General features: G+C 48.1%; 1 protein-coding gene across 1 annotated transcript in view; it reads right to left on the minus strand.

Moving 5' to 3' along the window:
- ZDHHC14 (zinc finger DHHC-type palmitoyltransferase 14) overlaps window positions 1-16,940 on the minus strand; it is a 381,727-nt gene that overhangs the window by 279,521 nt on the left and 85,266 nt on the right. The window lies entirely within an intron of this gene.

Below are 16,940 nucleotides of genomic sequence, written 5' to 3' on the forward strand. Positions count from 1 at the left end.
AAATAAAAAATATTTTCTAAATAGTGGTAGCAAAAGCTTACAGAAATCAAGCAAAGAAACTGTCCAATGAAATGGGTTCTAGCCTCCTTCCTGGACAAACACAGTCCCAAGGACCGAGAAGGCCAGGTGGAATGTAGAATTCCTGGGCTCCAGGAATTCCTCACCCAGCCCCCAGCCCTGGCCTTTCTCACCTTCGTTTCCCACCTTTGACTCGAGTGTTTACATAGGCCACCTCAGCCTGCCATCTCAGTCCTACAAGCCTCAGAGCACCACATCCAGCAGCCACCCCTGTCCCAATCCTAGAGATGCCACCGAAGCAGTCAGCCAGCACTTGGGAAGACAAACCCAGGGAGAGGCCTGCAAGGCTCTGTATGTGGCTGCAAGGTCATCAGGACAGGGCATTCCATCCCCCAGTACCCACAGCAGGGTGTATAAGAAGGGAGAGGGGGTCCATTTGGCCTCTCAGACTCCTTGTCCCATGGGACACAGCAAGGGCCCAAGGAAGGCCTCGACCAAAGCAGGGGCTCCTAGTGCACATACCTGAGACTGACCGCGCGCAAACAAGACCTTCCATAGATTGGGGAAAAAAAAAAAAAACAGTTGCATCAAGTAGATTCTGACCTCGGGAGACCCCACGTGTGTCGGAGTCGAACTGTGCTCCACTGGACAGGGTTTCAAGAGGCTGTGATCTGTCAGAGTAGTGTCAGGCCTTTCTTCCCAGGTTCCACTGGGTAGGTTTGAACTGCCAACCTTTCAGTTAGCAGCCACCCACTTAACCATCCACAGATCACATACATTTATAAATGTGCATGTGTGTGCATATGTGTGCATTGATATATACATACATATTGTTGGGTGCTGTCAAGTTGACTGTGATCAGTACAGCCCTGTGTGACAGTCGAACCACCCGTACAGTTTTCTTGGCTCTGATCTTTACAAGAGCAGATTGACAGGGCCTTCTCCCATGGAGTTGCTTGTTGGTGGTGGTGTTGTTAGGTGCCACTGACTCGGTTCCGACTCACAGCAACCCTTTGTACAAAAGAACAAAACACTGCCCAGTCCTGCGTCAGCCTCACAATCCTTGCTATACCTCCCCATCGTTGCAGCCACTGTACTAAGTTTCAGGGCTATTCATAAAGTTCTCCAGTACTGTACCAGACAGTGTTTCACTGCTATTTATAAGGTTTTCACTGGCCAATTCTTTGAGAAGTGGATGACCCCTTCCTTCTTCTGAGTCTGTCTTAGTCTGGAAGCTCCACTGCAACCTGTGCACTGTGGGTGACCCTGGTGGTATCTGAAATATCAGTGGCGACACGCAAGCCACCACAGTACGACAAACTAACAAATGAATGATGGAGTTGCTGGATGGGTTCAAACCTCCAACTTTCTGGTTAGCAGCACAGTGCTTAACTGATCCACCACCATGGCTCCTTTATACATAAACCAAACCACACCCAGTACTGTCGAGTGGATTCTGACTCACAGCGCCCCTAGAGGACAGAGTGGAACGGCCCCACAGGGTTTCCCAGGCTGTCAATCTTTACAAAAGCAAAGCCCAAACCAAACCCACTGCCGTGGATTCTACTCTGACTCACAGCGCCCCTAGAGGACAGAGGAGAACTGTCCCATAGGGTTTCTAAGGCTGTCATCTTTATGGAAGCAAAGCCCAAACCAAACCCACTGCCGTGGAGTGGATTCTGACTGACAGAGCTCCTGAGGACAGAGTGGAACTGCCCCAGAGGGTTTCCAGGGCTGCCATCTTGAGGGAGACTTAGGAGCAGACTGCCTCATCTTTCTCCCACAGAGAAATGAACTAGAGTGGCTGGTGGGTTCAAACCACCAACTTTTTGGGCTAGCAGCCAAATGTTTTAACCACTATGCCACCAGCGCTTCTTCCTTCATCCATATATATCAGTATATTCTGATACAGCAAGTCACTAAGGCACTCTGGTGGTGTAGTTTGAACCCACCAGCCACTCCGCAGGAGAAAGATGAGGCAGTCTGCATCCGTAAAGATTCACAGCCTTGGAAACACTACGGGAGTTGCTATGAGTCGGAATCGACTCAGTGGCAGTGGGTTTGGTTTTGGAAGCATGTGATAAAGGCAATAAGTATGTCAAGGAGTCAGAAAAGGAAGTAATACATACCACCTGAAGGGGCAAGGAAAAACACTAGGGATAAGGGAGGCATTGAGCTAGGAGTGTAGGAGCCCTAGTGGTGCGGTGGTTCAGCACATGGCTGTTAACCAAAAAGCCGGCAGTTTGAACCCACCAGATGCCTGTGGGAGAAAGATGTGGCCATCTGCTTCCATAGCAAATACAGTCTTGGAAACCCTAGGGGGCAGTTCTGATGTGTCCTACGGGGTTGCTATGAGTTAAAACTGACTTGATAACAATGGGTTTGGTTTGAGGGTTTTTGTAGGCACACACAGGACGTGGCAAGGGCTTGATAGGAGCAAATGTCTAGGCAGCTATAAAGAGCATGCACACAGTGTAAGTAAGTAACATCAGTTCCTGGAGATGGCATCCAGATGACAGACCACCTAGAACCAGGTAAGTGCCAAGACAGACGCCAATTGTCCCTAATGTAGTAATTATCGCCCAAAACGGAACCTGTTGGAGGAAGTAAAAGAGAGTTATGGCCACCTCAAAACTGTTCTGGAACACGGCTATGAACAGAATTGTCTGCAATCAAATCAGATAAAGGATAACAGCCAAAACCTATTCTCTCTTATCTTGTATACTAATATGTAAGACTAATACAATCCACGACACTGAGTGACTCACTCTTAGATGCACAAGGGACAGAGCCCGCCTTGCTGAAAGGACACTGGCCTTGGAGAGGGCTTTGTGCTGAGACAAGGCTGTTCAGTCTGATGTCTTGTTTTTGTTACTAGTAAATACAGACATTAGGAAGCACTTAGTGTTCCACCCTAACTCCCATCTCTCTCTTTCTCTCTCTGGCATTTTCCAAACATCTTGCCTCAGTTTTATTGCTTTCTGTAGCTAAATACAGTTCTCCCTCTCTGTGTGCGTGTGTGCATGTATGTGTGTGCGTGCTTAATTAAAGGTCTGTGCTGGTTCAGTGATAGGATCCTCTCCTTCCATGCAGGAGCCATGGGTCTGACTCCCAGTCAATGCACCACGGCGCAGCCCCCACCGTCCGTCAGTGGAGGCCTGCATGTTGCTGTGATGCTGAACAGGATTCATGGGAGGTTCTGGACTATGACGGACCTCCCACAACCAGCCCGTGAAAGCCCTGTGCTCACAGCCGTCTGACCCAAAAGCCCTCGTGGGGACGGCGCACACCTGGGCAGCGTTCGGTTCTGTTGTGCACGGGGTCACCGTGAGTCAGGGGCAACTCAAAGGCAGCTCACAACATAAAAGTGGAATGGGCTCGGACTTCCCGGATCATTTCTACAGGGTACTAGGCTTAAAAGGCTCTCCACTGCTGTCTGTATGTCCATGACTTCTGCAGCCCCATCACCAACCTAGGATGGCAGGTGCATTCTGACTCACAGTGAGGAGACTGTGGGTCCGGGGGAGGGGGAGTGCTGCACCCTTAACACTCAGCTCTGTCCCTCTCTACCCAAAGCACAAAGAGCATCTTCTGTTGCTTTAAAAATAGAAATTTGTTTGGCCAAACAAGCACATGAAATGGAAATTTGTAAGGAAGAAGACAGAGGCAGACGAGTGAGGCAGGGTTTTATCTGTTTCTAGCCCATGTTGGTCCTCTGTTTATTTTAAATAAGCTCTGATGTCCCCGTGTACAAAAGTGCAAGAAGCTGGTAGAAGGGGTAAAACCGACCCTTGGCATCCACATAGCCCTTTGGGTGACGAATTTACCTCCAGTCTCCAGTCGTCCAGGGCTACTCCATTCCCAGACAAACCAGAACATCGGGGCTCCAGTTCATCTCCCCACTCACTGGCCATGTAACCTTTGGTAAGCTGTCTGTATAATGAAGCTACAAAACCATGGTCTTCCATCATTTCATACACATGTGAAAGTTGGACAGTGAAAAAGGAAGAGAGGAATCAATGCTTTGAAAGAACACTCAACGCACTGTGGATACCAGAAGAACGAACAAATCAGCCTTAGAAGAAATAAACCCATAAGAATGTCCCCCGGAAGTGAGGGTAGCGAGACTCTGACTTGTTTACTTTGGACACATCATCAGGAAAGACCCGTCACTAGAAAAGGACGTCACATTTGGTAGAGTTGAGGGTCAATGAAAACAAAGAGAAACCCTTAACAAGATGGATGGACACAGTGACCACAGTGGACTCAGACACATGAATGATCGTGCAGGTGGTAAAGGATCAGGCAACGTTCCTTCTGCGCACATAAGGTTACTGTGACTCTGAGCCGACTACCACAACCAGGGCTTCTGATCGGTTCATTCCGGTTCAACCCCCTGCTGAGAACCTGCCTTTCCATCCCAGACACTGAATCAGAATCAACGTTCCATCAATATCCCCAGGTGACTCTTACAGACCCCTAGGTATACACCAGGAGCTCTGGTAGCATAGTGGCTAAGGCATTTGACTGCTAACCAGAAGCCTGGTGGTTCAAACCCACTAGCCACTCCTCAGAAGGAAGATGGGGCAATCTACTTCCATAGTGATACCGCCTCGGAAACCCAAGGAGGGGTCACTATGAGTCGGGTCCAACTCGACAGCACATAACAACAACAAGGTATATACCACCTGCGAATCTTGTGAAAATGTAGATTCGATTTCAGTATATCTGGGGTAGAAATGGCACTTGATTGTTAACCAGAAGGCTGGCGGTTCAAACCCACCAGCCACTCCTCGGAAGGAAGATTGGGCAATCTACTTCCATAGTAACACTGCCTCGGAAACCCAAAGAGGGGTCGCTATGAGCCAGATCTGATGGCAGTGAGTTTGGGTTTTTTTTGTTTGTTTGTTTGTTTGTTTTTGGTTTTGGGGTGGAAATGCAAATTCTCAGCAGGGTGTCAAAAGAACTAGTTGGAAGCCGTAAGGTCAGCTAACCACTCACAGTTGTGTGACTGCCCAGTAGCATAATGCATGGGAACGGGAGCGCGCTCTGCGAGCCACACAGATACCGTGCATTCCATCCCGCCTGAGGATCCAGGTTTTGTCCAACTCCCCCAACTCTCCTTGCATGCTGTCGCCCACTCTCAACCACTCCTACGCAGGCCCCTTACCTGGGTGTCCTATTCCTCTGCTCAAAATTAGGAATCCTTCCAACTGCTCAACACACAAAAGATTAAACTATTTCATCTTCTCCACCCTGCCCTTCACACATACTCACACAAATTCAGGAAGCATTGTCCCTGCTCCTGGCCAAGCCCACACCTCTCACCTGTTCCCTGAATCCCTTCCTCGTTCACCTAGTGTAAGTCCTGCTTGTAAAAATGGTGTGGTAGAGTGTCAGACCACTGCATCTAACCCACAAGGGGGAGGAGAGACAGTTAAGATCAACATCAGCCCGGGGCTGATTCCTATGAGGTGGAGGTTAAATACACCTCCACCCTCCAATCTTTTCACCAATTCTGACATCAGCTGTCCCTCCCACGGCATTCTCTACTTCTCTGCTGAGTTCATTGATTCATTGCAATGGCCACACAAAATTATTCATTGAAATGGCAAGAATTCATTTCCTATGTGGGCAAAGATGTGGTAAAACATGAGATTGTTCACTACAGATGAGTAAGTAAGCATGAGTAAGCCCATGCTTACCTTGCTTATTGGGTAATCTGCCTCTGGTTACAAAGCTCTTCAGGGCTGCCAATTAGTGTCCAGAGGCATCCCACTCCACCAGGAAGCCTCCTGCCCGAAGGCTCTCAGCTTTCTCACTCTGTGGGTTGGCATGCCCACCGTAGACACCTAGCTCTGTGAGTCAGGGAGCTCACTGAGCCAACCGGCACCAGTCTCCTGTTTCTACTGCCACTGTTTATCTGCTGCCACTGTTTTAATCTGTTGCCACTCCTTGCCGTCTTGCACCACTGAAGCCCAAAGAGGTTAAGGTACTACCTAAAGTCACACAGCTTGTAAGAGGTAGAACTACAGTTCAAACCCTAGCAACCTGGCCAGTGTTATCAGATCAATGTTGTTGCTGTTGTTATGTGCCCTCGAGTTGGCCCTGACTCTTAGCGACCCCTTCTTGGGTTTCTGAGGCGGTATCTTCCTTACCTTCCTTCCGAGGAGTGGCTGGTGGGTTTGAACCACCAGCCTCTGGTTGGCTGTCAAGTGCCTAAGGCACTATGTTACCAGATCAATAGGGGCCATAAACAAACAAAGCTAGTTGTTTGAGCTGGCTGGGTGAACAGGGCATGCACTGATCCTCTCCTGGGTGACCGGCTCTGCCATGTCTGACGGCAGCCACTGTGAGTGCTGGGCGAACAGTTCTCAGGTGCCCAGGCTGATGTTTGGGTTTTATTTAAAGTCTATAACCTGCTGTCTCTATGGAAGTTGTTGTTAGGTGCCATCAAGTCGTCTCCCCAACTCACAGCGACCCCATGAACAGCAGAGCAAAACACTGCCTGGTCCTGCGCCAGCTCCACAATCCCTGCTATACTTGGGCCCATTGTAGAAGCCACTGTGTCAATCCATCTCGTTGAGGGGCTTCCTCTCTTTTGTCGACCTTCCACTTTACCAAGCATGACATTCTTCTCCAGGGAACGGTCCCTTCTGACAACATGACCAAAGTAGGTGAGACGAAGTCTGGCCATTCTCACTTCCAAGGAGCATTCTGGCTGCACTTCCTCCAGGACAGATTTGTTAGATCTTTCAGCAATCCATGGTACTTTGAGCATTCTTCACCAATACCACGTCTCAAAAGCATCAACTCTTCTTCAGTCTTCCTTATTCACTGTCCAGAGCTCACATGCATATGAGGTGACTGAAAATACCATGGCTTGGGTCAGGCGCACCTTAGTCCTCAAGAAGACATCTTTGCTCTTCAGCACTTGAAAGAGGTCCTTTGCAGCCAATTTGTCCAGTGCTATATGTCATCTGACAGGAGCTCTGGTAGCATAGTGGCTAAGACACTTGCCTGCTGACCAGACGGCTGGCGGTTCAAACCCACCAGCCACTCCTCGGAAGGAAGGTTGGGCAATCCTACTTCTGTAGTGATACTGCCTCGGAAACCCAAGGAGGGGTCGCTATGAGTCGGGGCCGACTCAAGGACACATAACAACAATAACAACAACATATGTCATCTGATGTCCTGACTGTGGCTTTCACTGGCGTTGATTATAGAACCAAGCAATGTGAAGTCTTTGACAACCTCAATCTTTCCTCCATTTATTGTGATGCTGCTTATAGGTCCAGTTGTGAAGATTTTTGTTTTCTTTATAATCTAAAACTAAGACTTCCTCAAGTACAGTTTATGCAGAACTTGGCCAGACAGCATCATTGGACAGTAGTGAGGTCATCATCTGCTCTGTTAATCGTTTGAAACCAGTGTGACCGTGAGCTGTGGATTGAAACGTGTGCTCCCAAAAGATACGCTGAAGTCCTTACCTCTGTACTGGTGAGTATGGCTTTGGGCAGAAAGACAAGGTTTGTCTTTGAAGATGTGACAAGTTAACGAGGTCATACTGGAGTAGGGAAGGCCCTAATCCCTTCTGAGCGGGGCTTCAAAAGGGGAGAGCAGACATGGAGATAGGGTCCCACAGGGGGTGATCCCATGTGAAGATGCAGCTATAAGTCAAGGGACACCGGAACTTCCGAAACCTGGAAGAGGCGAGGAGAGCTGTTCCCCAAGTGGACACAGAAATCTAAACTTTTCTTTATAATTTTGGTTTCTTTATAATCTATGGAAGTAGATCACCCAATCTTCCTTCCGAGCGGCTGGTGGGTTTGAACTGCCAGCCTTCTAACTAGCAGTCAGATGCCTTAGGCACTACACCACCAGAGCTCCTAGAGTCAGGTTACCCTCCCTTGAGCAGGTGCCACAGCTTAGGCACAGGGTGCAGCAGAGCACAGGGAATGGGCTTAGGGTCCAGGTGGTTCTGGATGCGGCCCGTGCTCCCCCTTCCCTCGGGCCCATGCGGGGCCCTAACCTGTGTGACCTGCACAGTGTTTTTGTTTCCTGGACTGCCCTAACAACACACTCCAAAGTGTGGCTTTAAACAACAGAGACGCACCGTCTCCAGTTCCGGAGGCTCAACGACCAAGTCAGCGTGCGGGCAGGGCCACGTGCGTGTCCACTCAGGGAAGAGCCTTCCTCGCCTCTTCCAGGTTTCGGAAGCCCAAGGTGTCCCTCGGCTTATAGCTGCATCTTCACATACTATCACTCCCTGGGGGACCCTGTCTCCGTGTCTGCCCTCCCCTTTTGAAGCCCCGCTCAGAAGGGATTAGGGCCTTCCTACTTCAGTATGACCTCGTTAATTTACCTGGTCACATCGTCAAAGACAAACCTTGTCTCCCCACACAAAGACACACTCACCAGTACAGGGGTGAAGACTTCAACATATCTTTTGGGAGCACACATTTCAATCCACAGCCCATAGTCACACTGGTTTCAAACTATTAACAGAGGAGATGACAACCTCACTGTTATTCAATGATGCTGTCTGGTCAAGTTCTACATAAACTGTCCTTGAGGAAGTCTTAGAATTGTTGCTCTAACACACACACATGCACACCCACATGCACACATGCACACACATGCACATGTACATGCACACGTGTGCACACACACGTGCACACACACATCAGGAGTGCTCTCAAGGAAGAGGATGCCTCTGTGGGTGCACCTGCTGAGTAAAAGCCAGAACGAGAAGAGCCAGTGATTGTTCCAGAAGCTTCTGACGGGAAAGGCTCCAGGCCTGGGCCCCTTAGGTTCTTCTGCAGAGACAAGGAGGGCATATTGTTTGTTGCCCTCCAGGGAATGTGCTCTACAGCAGGATAAAAGAGCCCTAGGCAAAGCGCCAGGGAAACAATGTTCCACAAACATTTTTTTCTTCTTAGTTAATGGAAATACTGTTTACTTTGCCACAACAAACAGGCACACTAGGAGAAAGGAACTTAGGACCCTATGAAAGCCAGGGGAGAGGCAGCCCTTGTATTTGATTACAGAGTGACTGTCTTTCTTTTGCTAAACTGATTCCCTACGAACAGCTGCAGTCCCGGTTTCAGGGATGAATGCAGTGCTTGGAAATTTCAAATAACTTCATGAACGTTACTTATGACATCAACATAGCCAGGATTTACTAATTCGAGGCTGGGTAATAAACACTGCTCTACCCAATTTCCAGTTAATAAAACTGAGGCACCAAGAAGGTTCAAGATTTGAATCATAACTTAACCATGATGCCAACACTAAAATTTAAAATACTCAGTACTTGGGCCTGGACTACCTCTTTATGTCAGCTTCACCTTCTATGTTGTTTAATCTAAGAGCGAAGACTTAGTTGTACTGACACGGAATTCTACTCATATAAACCCACTGCCTTCAAGTCCGTTCTGACTCACAGCACCCCGAGAGGACAGAAGAGAACCGTAGGGTTCCCAAGGCTGTCATCTTTACAAAAGCAGACTGCCTCATCTTTCTCCCATGAAGCAGCGGGTGGGTTAGAACTGGTGACCTTTTGGTTAGCAGCCGAATGAATGCTTCAACCACAGCACCACCAGAGCTCCTACAGCATACAAGCCTCCTTAGGAGTCACAGTATGTTTGTTGTTGTTAGGAGCTCTGCTGGCCTAGTCTCAAAGCGACCTTCTGTACAACAGAACAAAACACTGCCCAGTCCTGTGCCAGCCTCAGGATCTGTGCTATACCTGAGCCCATCGTTGCAGCCATTGTGTCAATCCATCCTGTTGAGGGCTTCCCCTTTTTCGTTGACCCTCCACTTTACCAAGCACAATTCCTTCTCCAGGGAATGGTTCTTTCTGACAACGTGACCAAAGTAGGTGTGACGAAGTTTGGCCATTCTCGCTTCCAAGGAGCATTCCAGCTGCACTTGTTCAGAACAGATTTGTTAGTTCATTTAGCAGACCATGGTACTCTCAACCCCACATGGTACTTTGCCAACCCCACAGCTCAAAAGCATCAACTCTTCTTTGGTCTTCCTTATTCACTGTCCAGCTCTCCCATGCATAAGAGGTGACTGAAAATACCATGGCTCGGGTTAGGCGCACCTTAGTCCTCCAGGAAACATCTTTGCTCTTCAGCACTTGAAAGAGGTCTTTTGCAACAGATTTGCCCAGTGCAATACATTGTCTGACATCTTGGCTGCTGCGGCAACTGTAGAACCAAGTAATACGAAGTCCCTGACAACTTCAATCTTCTCTCTGTTTATCATGATGCCGTTTATTGGCCCAGTTGTGAGAATTTTTGTTTTCTTTATATTGAGGTATAATCCATACTGCAGACAGTAGTCTTCAACCTTCATCAGTAAATGCTTCAAGTCCTCACTTTCAGTAAGCATATCGCAGGTTATTAATGAGTCTTCCTCCAATCCTGATGCCACTTCTTCTTCATATAATCCAACTTCTCAGCTTATTTGCTCAGCATACAGATTAAGTATAGCTGAAAGGTTACAACCCTGATGCACTCCCTTCTTGATTTTGAGCCATGCAGTATCCCCTTGTTCTGTCTGAACAACAGCCTCCTGGTCTATGCACAGGTTCCTCATGAGTACAATTAAGTGTTCTGGAATTCCCTTTCTTCTCAATGTTATCCATAATTTGTTGTGATCCACACAATCAAATGCTTTTACATAGTCAATGGAATAAAAGTAAACATCTTTCTGGTATTCTTTGCTTTCAGCTAAGATCCATCTGACATCAGCTATGATATCTCTTGTTCTACATCTTCTGAATCCAGCTTGCATTTCTGGAAGTTCTCTGTCAATATACTGCTGCAACCATTTTTGAATTATCTTCAGTGAGAATTTACTTGCATGTGATATTAATGATATTGTTCAATAATTTCCACATTATGTAGGATCACCTTTCTTTGAAATGGATACAAATATCCATTCAGTTGGCCAGGTAGCTGACTTCCAAATCTCTTGGCATAGCTGAGTGAGTGCCTCCAGTGCAACATCTGTTTGTTGAAACATCTCAATGGGTATTCTATCAATTTCTGGAGCCTTGTTTTTCACCAATTCTTTGAGTGCAGCCTCAACTTCTTCCTTCAATACCATTGGTTCTTGATCATATGCCACCTCCTGAAACAGATGAACATTGACCAGTTCTTTTTGGTACAGTGACTCTGTATATTCCTTCCATCTTCTTTTGATGTTTCCTGCATCATTCAATATTTCACCCATAGAATCTTTCAATATTGCAACTCGAGGCTTGAACTTTTTCTTCAGTTCTTTCAGCTTGAGAAATGCCAAGCATGTTCTTCCCTTTTGGTTTTCTAACTCCAGGTCTTTCTGCATTTCATTACAGTAATTGGGTTTGGCACAGTATGCTGACTAATAAAACCTCTGTGCCAAGAAGCAAGCATGTTCAAATGTAATACCAACTGGAAGGTTCAAATAAAGTTTGTAGTACAATTAATTTTTAATGTTTTTCTATAGGAAGTTTTCCCAGAAATATATATTCTCAGATACACAGGAAGAGGAATACCTGAGGGTTGCAAATGGTGAAGCACTCAATTACTAGCCAAAAGGTTAGTGGTTTGAACCCATGCACAGGCACCTTGAAAGACAGGCCTGGTGATCTGCCCCTGCAAGGTCACAGCCTTGAGAACCCTGTGGAGCAGTTCAGCTCTGCACTCAGGTCGAGCCCTGGGTACAGTGCCACAACACACCTCGAAGTGGGTCTGAGAACACGCAGTAAATTCTCACTGAAGATAATTCAAAAATGGTTGCAGCAGTATATTGACAGAGAACTTCCAGAAATGCAAGCTGGATTCAGAAGAGGATGTGGAACAAGAGATATCATAGCTGATGTCAGATGGATCTTAGCTGAAAGCAAAGAATACCAGAAAGATGTTTACTTGTGTTTCATTGACTATGCAAAACACTTCTCAAAACACTCGGCCGTTGCCTTCTCAAGTTAACACAGCTCTCGGAGCTTCTGTGCAAGCGCTTGGAGAATCCAGTGGGAAGTTGCTTTAGTTCCCCAAAGAGAGTTCAGCTCTCCACAGTGAGAGCAAGGAGCAGGGAGCATAGTGTCTGAAGCACGTTTACACAGTGGAAGGCCTCGGTCACTGGTGAGGAAGGACATCAGCACAGGGCTCTTGTGACATCAGTACCAGAGGCTGTGCCCTGACTCTGATGCACAGCACCACCACGTGGGTCTTGACAGAGCAGCACTGGGCGCCACAGGGTCTCACTGGCTGATTTTCAGAGGTAGACTGTCAGGCCGTTCTTCCGAGGCACCTCTGGGTAGACTCCCCCCTCCAGCCGTCTGGTTAGCAGATGAGCACACCAATTGTTTGCACCTCCCTGGACTCCGGACCCTGTTTCACAGGCAAGAGTAAGGGGCACCAGGGAGAGATGCCCCAGCAAAGAGAGATGCCCCAGCAGAGAGACACCTGGCAGAGAGCCGGTCACAGTGGAACCACAAGGCACGAGACAGAGTGGTGGGCTTACCTGTCCCGCAGAGCAAAAAAGCTGAGAGCCCTTGGTCAGGAGGCTTGCTGCCCAAGTAGGGTGCACTCAGGTGTACCCATCAGCTGAGCTAAAAGCTCTATAACCCTTCCCAAGCATGGTAGAGGCCAGGCAGAGAGGCCACGGGCCAGAGAAGCGTGCCTGAGGGCACAGCAGAGCGGAGACTGTCTTGATCGAAGAATCATATCCTAAGCGCATTCCTGAACCTGAATGGTGGCCGGTTACTTCCCTAATAAACCCCATAATCGTTAAAAAAAAAAGAAGAGTAAGGGGCAGACTGCCAGCTTTGAGCAGAGCCCTGTGGTCAGAGCTCCCTGGGGGTCAAGACACACTTTCCACCCCTACACCACACCCTGGCCTTGGGACATGCAATCCTCCCAGTAGGCAGACTACACTGGAGGGACCCCACTGTCCAACCTGGCCATGTGCCCTGCGCCAGGCAGTAGAACATGCACAAGTGACACCTGCCCCATCCAAGGGGAAGCTTAAATTGGGTGCTGTGGTTCAGCACAGCGTTGTTTCTGCCCTCTGCCACGCAAGAGCACGTCCAGATAAACGCTGCTCTGTCAGCCCAGGTCTGCTGGAGCAAGAAACCCACGCAGAGCCTGCAGCTCCAAGAGCAGCCAGAGAAAACAACACGCATGGTGTAAGTCACTGACCTTTGAGATCTGTTTGCTGCAGTAGCAAAGCTGACTAATGCACCCCTCAAAGTTACCTGAACCTCCTGACTGGATCTGATCTTTGACTTCCTTGCACAAACACCAATGTGGTCCTGCTGGGGCTCCAACACTGCCACTCAACATGCTTGAGCTATTTTCAATCACATGGCATTTGACAGTCATCAAGAATAACACCTGCCAATAATCGATGCACACCTGGAACGGAAATGTTCTCCGAGCAGGTGTGCTCCTGACTGTTCTGGCCACTGTGTGCTCAGCAGAACGCAGCTCCCTTTCTAGTTCAATCTGGGTCCTCTGGTATTCGTCAGTATTCACAAATCCATGCCCTATGTACTTACCAGGTGCTGCCCGATAAGCAGGAATGTTACTCCAAGCCAATGAAATGTCACCATAGCCAAAAACTGTTTCTGTTTTCCCGAGCAAACGGTGTTAGAACTATGGCCACCCAGGTATACACAGTGGGGCTAGGGAGGAGGGAGGTGTAATCACGCAGTCTGTTTTATATCACGGAGGACTTCTCCCATTTCCTGAGAGGCATTTAGTCTAGCAAGTGACACCACAGCCTCAGCTTTAACTCAACAGCTCAGTGGCTGCACCACCTCAAGCAGAGCTCTCACTAAGCTTTAGTTTCTACATTTCTACTAGCATCTACCCCAGGGACTTGTCCTGAGGAACATCCAAGAAACATACATCCAGCTGCAGCCACAGACCCTGGCCTAGAGTAAGAAACCAACATGTACTGGTGGGTATTACCAATGCTGTGCCCTGGCATCACACAGGTGCTTCATCCTCATGCCTCATTTCTCAGTCTCTCCTCTCCTCGCCATGTCATCCATGAACCAATCAACCATTTTAGATGAGACAGTGGCAAGCCTCTCCTCATTCAATCCTACACATAGAAGTAAGGGGGACGCAACGTGCACACAGGTTTTGAATAAAGGCTTCCTTGAGACCCGGGATCTTTTCTGCATTGAGGTAGCATAAGCTTGGGTTAATAACAGAAACTTTTCTCATTTCTGTTCTTCTGTGCTGTTCTTTTTTATACCAGAGACTGTGGAGCTTTGCACATGTACTTGTCAGAAAGAAATTAACATAGGAAATCTTCCTTCCTTCCTCCCACACAACACATCTGCCAATCGAGCACTTGCAGAAGGAGTAAGGGATGAGGAGGCTACAGCATCAGAGAACAAATAACCAAATTAACAGGGATTTGAAAATAAGAAGAAGTATTTGGTGTCCGCCTAAAAACAACCTCCCACTGAAGAGCTTCTCAGACGGACAGAAACCTGCTGGGCAGAATGGAGAATCTGCAAAGCCTAGAAGGTTCTGAGCCCGAAGTGAGTCTTGCAGACAAGACACTCCATCTACTTCCCTCTCTGCCAGGACCTCCAGCTCCCAACAGGGGTGCTGCAACCCATCCTTAGTTTCCACTGGTGACTTAGCTGTGGCCACAAAACTACCACAACCACCCAAATGGGGCAGAAACAGAAATCTAGGGACTTGTTAGGGTCACTCTGTGTTAGCTCTGAAAGGGTCGAAGATCCTAGATTCAGCAAACAACCCAGCAAGTCACATGGTCCAATCCTCTCCCCCCAAATAGTTCAACTTCTAAAATAAGGGGTCCACTACCCTTTTGCAGGTTGAGGGCAACAGATACTTACTGGAGACCTACCATGCACCACCACCACATGCCTGTCAGTTTGTCGTGCTGTGGTGGCTGGCGTGTGCTATGATGCTAGACACTTTGCCGTCAGTATTTCAAACACCAGCAGGGTACCCATGATGGACAGTCTCAGCAGAACTTCCAGACTAAGACAGACTAGGAACAAAGACTTGGCAATAGGCTTCTAAACATAAACCAATGAAAATCCTAAGGATCATAACAGAGTACCGTCTAATATAATGCCAGACAACGAGCCCCGTAAGTTCAAACACTCAAAATGCAGTTGTTGTAACAATGGGCTCACACATAGCAATGACTGTGAAGACAATGCAGTACTGGATAATGATTCCTCCTGCTGTACACAGGGTTGCATGAGTGGAAGCCAACCTGACAGCAACTACCAACAACAATACCATGTGCAGGTACGGGACCATATTCTGCAGCGAAAACCAAGTACGGTAGTTAAGGTGATGTGTCAAGTTGGCTGGGCCTGGCTTTGAGTGGCTGGGCAGCTGGATGTAGTTATTCCCCATGATGAGACTGGTGATCAACTCCACGGTGGACTCTATTGTGAGCAGCTGAGTAGATGCCTTAGGGATGTGGTCTGCTTCTAGGATATAAGAGGAAGCTTTGAGGAATGTCTCTGAGCTTCTTGGCACACCCTGCATTTGGCCAAGTCATCAGTAAGTGGCCTGCCATGTTGTCTGCCAATCTTGGGGCTGTTTCTGGACTTGAACTAGTGGCCTGCCATACTGCGTGATAATCTTGGGACTGTGCCATTTTATTTGTCAACCTTGGGTTTGTCAGCCTCAGCAGCCATCAGTTGCCTGAGTTAAGAGAAGCCTCCAGCTCCAGTGGGCTGGGAGCAAGAGCCAGAGCTAAGCCTAAGGTCAAGGGACCTTCACCCAGCCCCTAGAGCTGGCACTTTGAACTTAGACATCTAGCCTCCTAAGCTGTGAGAGACTAAATCCCTATTTGTTAAAACTACCTGTATTTCTGTTACAGGAGCACTTGAGAACCAAGACACCAAGTGAGTATATGGTCCTGAAAGTGTTTTCAGGGAACTTATACTAAGTATAACGAGTTCTGGCATGTAGTGCCTAAGATATCTGACTGCTAACCAGAAAGCTGGTGGTTCTAAACCCACCAACTGCTCTACAGAAGGAAGACAGGGCAATCTACTTCTGTGAAGATTTAATGCCTCAGAAACCCAATGGGGGTTGCTGTCAGTTGGAATCAATTCAATGGCAGTGAGTTTGGGCTTTCTGATACTAAGTACAAATAACATTACTAATCTTTCATCCTTCATTCATTGAGCAAGTACTTATGGAGCACGTACTATATCCTGGCCCTGTTCTTGATACTGGGGACTTGGTAGAGAATGAAACAGATTCAACATTCTGCCCTTGAGAAGCTTACGGTCTAGTGGCAAGAAATAATCAGCACGAAGGATCAAAATCAAGCATGGAAAAGGGGTAAGAAGTGGGGGTTCAACAGAGAAGGCAGCACTGGACTAAAAGCTGAAGAAGTGAGAGGATACGTCCCAAGTACATCTAGGAAAAAGGCTTTCCAGCAGAGGGAAGGTAAAGGCCAAGACCAAGTGCAGAGGGACTGGGAGTCGCAAGAGGTATGCCTGGGAGCAAAGGTTGATAGGTGGAGGTAGACAGGTAGGCTCCCAGAGGGCTCCCCGTCCAGGTAAACTCACAGAACCACCACCCCCCAACACACACACACCCGTAACTCACCAAAGGCCCTCTTCCCCACCCCCACCCCCGGTACACTCCCAGAGGCCCCCACAGCCCAAGCCACCCAGGCCCCAATTAGCTCACAGAGGCCCTCACTTTTTGAAACTCTTGACGGCTCTGAGAAGAGGACTGACATGGCAGGTTGATCTGATTTTTGTTTTAAAAGATCTGATTTGCTGAAGTATTGAGAACAGACTTGGGGGAGGGTGGAGGTGGAGCAGGGAGACTAATCAGGAACAAATGGCAGCCGTCCAGGTGCCTCAGGACAGTGGCTGGGTCCAGGGTGGCAGCAGG

This window comes from Orycteropus afer, unplaced genomic scaffold (assembly GCF_000298275.1).
Source record: "Orycteropus afer afer isolate SDZICR_OR568_19922 unplaced genomic scaffold, OryAfe1.0 scaffold00407, whole genome shotgun sequence".
Lineage (NCBI taxonomy): Eukaryota > Metazoa > Chordata > Mammalia > Tubulidentata > Orycteropodidae > Orycteropus > Orycteropus afer.